The sequence below is a fragment of the Cricetulus griseus genome, chromosome 4 (assembly GCF_003668045.3).
Source record: "Cricetulus griseus strain 17A/GY chromosome 4, alternate assembly CriGri-PICRH-1.0, whole genome shotgun sequence".
Taxonomy (NCBI): domain Eukaryota; kingdom Metazoa; phylum Chordata; class Mammalia; order Rodentia; family Cricetidae; genus Cricetulus; species Cricetulus griseus.
The window spans coordinates 150,969,006-150,976,056 of NC_048597.1; the positions used below are offsets into that span (position 1 = coordinate 150,969,006).

Sequence of the window (7,051 nt, forward strand, 5' to 3'; positions counted from 1 at the left end):
GAAAGCTGCATACATCTAGAACATGGATGTCAGTTGGAAAGCCTTGGAAATCTATAGGTCTTCTGGTAGTAGATCAGTACTTATCCCTCTCATAGGAATGGACTTGGGGAGCCCATTCCAAATAGAGGGATACTCTCTCAGCCTAGACTCCCAGGGTGGCTCTAGGCTCTATCCCAAAAGATATGACAGACTCTGAAGATACCCCATGGAAGGCCTCACCCTTCCTGGAGATCAGAAAAAGTGTGGGATAAGTAGGGTGTTAGTGGGGAGCAGATGAGGAGGGGAGGGGAGGGAGAGGGAACTCGGATTGACATATAAAACAATCTTGATTCTAAAACCCAGTTGTGGCCGGGCGTTGGTGGCCCACACAGTTAATCCTAGCACTTGGGAAGCAGAGGCAGGTAGATTCCATGAGTTCAAGGCCAGCCTGGTCTCCAGAGCAAGTGCCAGGATAGGCTCTAAAGCTACACAGAGAAACCCTGTCTCGAAAAACCAAAAAAAAAAAAAAAAATCCAGAGGGGGATGAGTGATGAGCAAAAGGGTCAGGACCAGACTGGAGAAACTCACAAGGATAGCTGACATGAACAAAGGGTTGCTCATGGGCTCCAGACTGATAGTTGGGAAATCAGCACAAGACTGTTCCAGAGGATGTTAGTTATGAGGTCTAAGCAAACTCTGGGGCCTCTGGTAGTGGATCTGTATTTATCCCTAGTATACAAATGGACTTTTCTAATGCTCTCCACATAGAGGGATACTCTCTCAGCCTAGACTCATTCAGAGGGTCTAGGCCCTACTCCAAATGATATGACAGGCTTTGAAGATCCCCATGCAAGGCCTCATCCTCCCAGGGGAGTTGAAAGTGGTTGGGATGGGGGTGAGGAAGAAGGGGAGGATAGAAGGGAAAGGGAACTGGGATTGACATGTAAAAGAAGCTTGTTTCTAATAAAAGCAATGGGAAAAATTAAATAAATAAATAGATAACCCATACATTACTTCTGACTACATGAATGTTTTTCTTTGAAGTATGTTCTTTAGGGCAGCACTGACATCCTTATTTCTCAGGCTGTAGAACAATGGGTTCAGCATAGGAACAATAGTAGAATAAAACACAGACAACACTTTCCCTTGGTCCATCATATTCACTGATGATGGCTGTAAGTACATGAACGCAGAGCAGAAACAAAGAAGATAGCAACAGCAGAGATGTGAGAACTGCATGTACTGAAGGCTTTGGTCGTGCCTAATGTGGAGTGAATGCAGAGGATGCTGGCAATGATGGAGGTGTAAGAAGTAATAATAGTGAGGACTGGGACACAAAAGTTCAATGAACCAAAAATTAGAATCAACAATTCATTGATATGGGTATTAGAGTGTGAAAGCTTCAAGAGGGGAAGAATGTCACAGAAATAGTGGTTGATCACATCTACTTGGCAGAACTGAATCCTTATCATGAAGCCTGTGTGAACTGATGCACTGAACACACTAAAAATATACACTCCTGCAATCAGGGAACTGTAAATCTGATAGGACATGGTGACACTGTAAAGCAAGGGTTTACAGATGGCAACATAGTGGTCATATGCCATTGCAGCTAATGTGTAACACTCTGCAATGCCAAAAAATGATGAAGAAATAGAGCTGAGTCATGCAGGCATGGTAGGAGATGAGATTCTTCTCTGTCACAAAGCCAACCAGCATTTCAGGGATAACAACTGTGGACTGACAGAAGTCAATGAAGGACAGACTGCTGAGGAAATAGTACATGGGGTTGTGCAGGTGGGAACTGAGCAAAATCAGTGTGATCATGACAAGATTCCCCACCATGGTGACCACATAGATTCCTATGAAGAGAAGGAAGAGGGGCATCTGGAGTTCTGGCTTCTCTGAGAGCCCAGCCAAGATGAACTCAGTCACTGTGCAGTTCTTTCCTGCTCCCATGTTCTTCATTCTGATTCTGAAAGAGTAAAACAATTAGTAGATACAGGTGGTGGTAGCTCAAATCTTTAAGCACATCATTAGGGAGGCAGAAGCAGAGAGATTTCTGTGAGTTCTAAGTCAGCCTGGTCAACAGAGCTAGATCTAGAAGAGGCAAGGCTATACGAAGAAACACTTTCCCCAGTATATACATACATTTATATACAAATACATATATATAGTGAGAGAGCATTGTGAGGTTGTAAATAATAATAATAACTTCATTATTCTTTGTTTTATGCAGTTCTACAAGGTCCACATGTAAATTGTTTCTGCCTTAGAGTACATTGGCTCTCTATAAATTTACCTTAAGTGGATCATTTAGATGAATAAAAATATCTTTTATTAGGCACATCCTCCACAGGATCAGCAGGCAGACTGAATCGGTCCCTGAGGACCATGGGATCCTGACACTGCTGAGATCACTGGGCTATTCAGGCCCACACAGAGTGCAGAAGGGAGCTGCTTCAGCCCCTGCCTAGGGCCAAACTTCCATCTGGCCACCCTGGCAAACCCTGCCCAGGGATCTTCAACAGGACCACTCGACCCCTGAGGACCAAGCAACCCAGAGTCTGCTGACATCTCTGTGCCAGTGCTGCTCTCACCAACCTGGAGAGCGAGTGCCTCAGACCTGCCTGCACCCAACTTGAAACCCATCAGAGTATCAAAGTCAATTGTACACACGTGAAGAGAACACCGGACCCATACACACCAGGAAAGGAAGTGACACCAACTGTACCCACTGGAACACGTGATGGGAAGACAACAATATAAGAACACATCCAACAACAGGAAAACAAATATGACACCAGCAGAGTCTAGGGACTCTACACCAGCAAGACATGAACATCCCAACACAGAAGAAGCAGAAGAGAGCAACCTTAAAAACAACTTCATGCAGATGATAGAGAACCTAAGAGAGGAAATCAGAAAATCCTTGAGAGAAATGGAAGAAAAGACAACCCAAAAGATGCAAGAAATCAAGGAAAGCCAAAAAAGCCAAGAAAATACAATTAAACAGCTGAAGGAAAGAATTCAGGACCTGAAAACTGAATTAGAGACCACAAAGAAAACACAAACTGAGGGAATGCTGGAAGTGGAAAGGCTGAGTAAACAATCGGGAACCACAGATGCAAGCATAACCAATCGAATACAAGAGATGGAAGTCAGAATCTCAGATGCTGAAGACAAACTAGAGGAAATAAACTTGTCAAGCAAAGAAAATCTGAAGTCTAACAAATCCATAACACAAAATATCCAGGAAATATGAGACACCGTGAAAAGACCAAAACTAAGGATAATAGTTATAAAAGAAGGTGAAGATACCCAACTCAAAGGTGCAGAAAACATATTCAACAAAGTCATAGAAGAAAACTTTCCCAACCTAAAGAAAGACATGCCAATGAAAGTACAAGAAGCATACAGAACACCAAATAGAGTGGACCACAAAAGAAAGTCCCCTCGTCACATAATAATTGAAACACCAAACATACAGAATAAAGAAAAAATATTAAGAGCAGCAAGGGAAAAAGGCCAAGTAACATATAAAGGCAAACCTATCAGAATTACACCAGACTTCTCCATGGAAACTCTGAAAGGTAGAAGGACCTGGATAGATAATCTACCAACTCTGAGAGAACATGGATGCCAGCCCAGACTACTATACCCAGCAAAGATTTCAATCACTATAAATGGAGAAAACAAGATATTCCATGACAAAACCAGATTTAAAAAATATGTAACCACTAATCCAGCCCTACAGAAAGTACTGGAAGGAAAACGCCTACCTAAGGAAATTAACTACATTCGCATATACATAGGCAATAGATAATCCCACTCTACAAAAACACAAAATAAAAGGCAGGGTAAATCCACATACAATACCAGTACCAACAACAAACCAAAAACAAACAAGTATAAACACTCAATGGACCTTAATTTCCCTCAATATTAATGGTCTTAAACCACCTATAAAAAGACACAGGCTAACAGATTGGATACGAAGACAGAATCCATCCTTCTGCTGCATACAAGAAACACACCTCAAATTCAAAGACAGACATTACCTCAGAGTAAAAGGTTGGGATATGATATTGTAATCAAATGGACCCAAGAAACGAGCTGGGGTAACTATCTTAGTATCTAACAAGATAGACTTCAAACTAAAATCAATCAAAAGAGATGAAGAAGGTCATTTCATATTCATCACAGGAAAAATCCATGAGGAAGAAGTCTCAATTCTAAACATTTATGCCCCAAATACAAAGGCACCCACATTCCTAAAAGCAACATTATTAAAACTCAAATCACAAATAAGGCCTCACACAGTTATAGTGGGAGACTTCAACACCCCACTCTTACCACTGGACAGGACCACCAGACAGAAACTTAACAAAGAGACAAAGGAACTAGCAGAAGTTATGACCCAACTGGGATTAACAGATATTTATAGAACTTTCTATCCAAACACAAAAGAATATACCTTCTTTTCAGCATCACATGGAACCTTCTCAAAAATCGACTACATTCTTGGCAACATAGCAAACCTCAACAGGTACAAAATAATTGGAATAACCCCCTGTGTCTTATCAGACCACCATGCTTTAAAGTTAGAAATCAAAAACAAATCAAAGTGCAAAAAAAAACCTGCCAACTCATGGAAATTGAACAATACACAACTGCAACATTCCTGGGTCAAGGAACAAATGAAGAAAGAAATTAAAGATTTCCTAGAATTCAGTGAAATGTTGACACAACATACCCAAACTTATGGGACACTTTGAAAGCAGTACTAAGAGGAAAGTTCATACCTTAAATGCTCACATGAAGAAACTAGAGATTAGCCACACCAGAGATTTGATATCACAGCTGAAAGCTCTAGAAAAAATGGAAGCAAATTCACCCCGAAGGAGCAGACTCCAGGAAATAATCAAACTGAGGGAGGAAATCAATAAAGTCAAAACAAAAATACAATTCATATAATCAATATAACAAAGAGTTGGTTCTTCGAGAAAATCAACAAGATAGGCAAACCGTTATCCAAACTAACCAAAAGGCAGAGAGAGATCATGCAATTTAACAAAATCAGAAATGAAAAGGGCGACATATTAACGGACACTGAGGAACTCCAGAGAATCTTCAGGTCATACTTTGAAAACCTGTACTCCACAAAATTTGAAAATTTAAAGGAAATGGACAATTTTCTGGACAGTTATCACTTACCAAAGTTGAATCAAGAACATATAAGCAACTTAAATATCTTTTATTATTATTTTAAAGCTTATCCTTAAAAAATGATAATGCCTTTCATATAAAATGTTACTACCCTTTCCAAGCTTTGATAATTTTTGTGATTTAAAAGTAATCTCTAACTTGAGAAGTAGAGTGATTACCAGTGAGGATGCCCACTATGAAAGACACACTTGAGAAAGCAAATTTCCCTAAAAGTAGTAAATTATTTTCCCAAATCCACTTCTCCCAGAGCATTTAAGGAGCTTTTTTGAAATTATTTCATTTTTTAAATTCTTAAGACACATGATGTCTTTAAATTCCCAAATGTGATAATTAAATGGTATCTTAAGCAATAATTTCATGAGGTACTGCATAAATGGTACTTCTAGGATTATGTGGCGGAAACATGATGCTCTTAGGAATAGGTTTCTGTCTGTGACCCACGTCTTGAGAGGAACAGAGTCAGTCAGCAGTGCTTAAACAGTGAGGACATGAAGGCAAACTGTCTTCTACACACTTACCAGTAACACCCTTGGCTAATAAAATGTTTGTTTGTTACTTAATAGATGAAAATATAAGTTTTATAGGGATCTTATCACTCAAAAAGCCTGCAGTATTATTTTATGTTGTTAGTTGATACTGACATTTTTGCAAATAAAAACCTGCATTTCTGCATATTAAAATTAGAGAAATAGTCTCAAATCAGTTCATATTTTCCTTTTTTATTTCTTCTGAACCTAGGACTGTAATGCAGATCGAGGTATATTGACAGACAAATATAATAATTATCCAATATGCTATTGAATTGTAAAAAAAATCAGTGTGTCCAAACAGTGAATTCCTAATTGAATTAATGTCTAGTCATTAAAAGGCCAAAAATTGAAATGTGTTAAAATGTAAGCATTTATGTCTTGTATAGATTTTCAACTTCAAGATTTCTTAAAATCTCACACAGAAAAAGAAGAAACAAAACACACAATAATGATAATCACAAAATGTGAGGAGTCAAAAATAATGTAAGAGCCAAAACAGTAAAATCCAAGAAAAACTCTCTTGATGTATTCATCAAGACCAATTATGATGGCCCACATAAGGCTGAGCCCGTAAATCGTTCATCTTATAATTGGTGGGGGTGAGCAGGTATCTGATACTTCCACTCCCACTGATCTTTGGGTTACTCATAGATTCTGGAATGGGGGAAACATTATCTTCAGTTGTGTACTTACCAACATGGTCCTCATATTCCAGCAGATAGCTCTAATCTTACGATAATAAAGATGATATGGTTAAGATAAACATATCAGAAAACACAGGAAAAATGTTATGACTGTAGGAAAGAGACTTGTAGTGAGGAAGGAGTGTAATATGTAAATATAGAACATAAGATATGTGTGATTGGTAGTAATCTGAATATGTGCATGATTGTGTTTGTGTGCATGTGTATTCATTTAATCAGTGATTTGTCTTTTCATGTTATATCAGTAAAGTATGAATTTTTGTCAGATTTCACATTCTAGAAGTAGTCCAATATCATTAATCAATAAATAACTTTCTTAGATATGTTGGCATTCCAAGTTGCATTTTTGTAGTTTATTTGTTCTGCCAAATTAGTGCTTTGTACCTGTGCTTCTTTGATATAGGTTTCTGTTCTTCATCTCTTATTGTTTCTTTGGCACAAGGGCTCACTCTGTAGCTCTAGGCTGACCTAGAACTCACAATCCTGTTGCCTATTCATACTAATTGCTAGCACATTAGACTGTGCCACAACACATGAAACTACTTAATTTTAAGTGAAGCTTTAGCCAGTACTTCATAATTTATTCATTTTAGAATTTTAATTTCCAAA

At 38.6% G+C, this 7,051-nt stretch overlaps 1 pseudogene; it reads right to left on the reverse strand.

The window, feature by feature from the left end:
* Positions 1 to 999: 999 nt before the first annotated feature.
* Positions 1,000 to 1,947, reverse strand: LOC100771814 (annotated as a pseudogene).
* Positions 1,948 to 7,051: the final 5,104 nt, after the last annotated feature.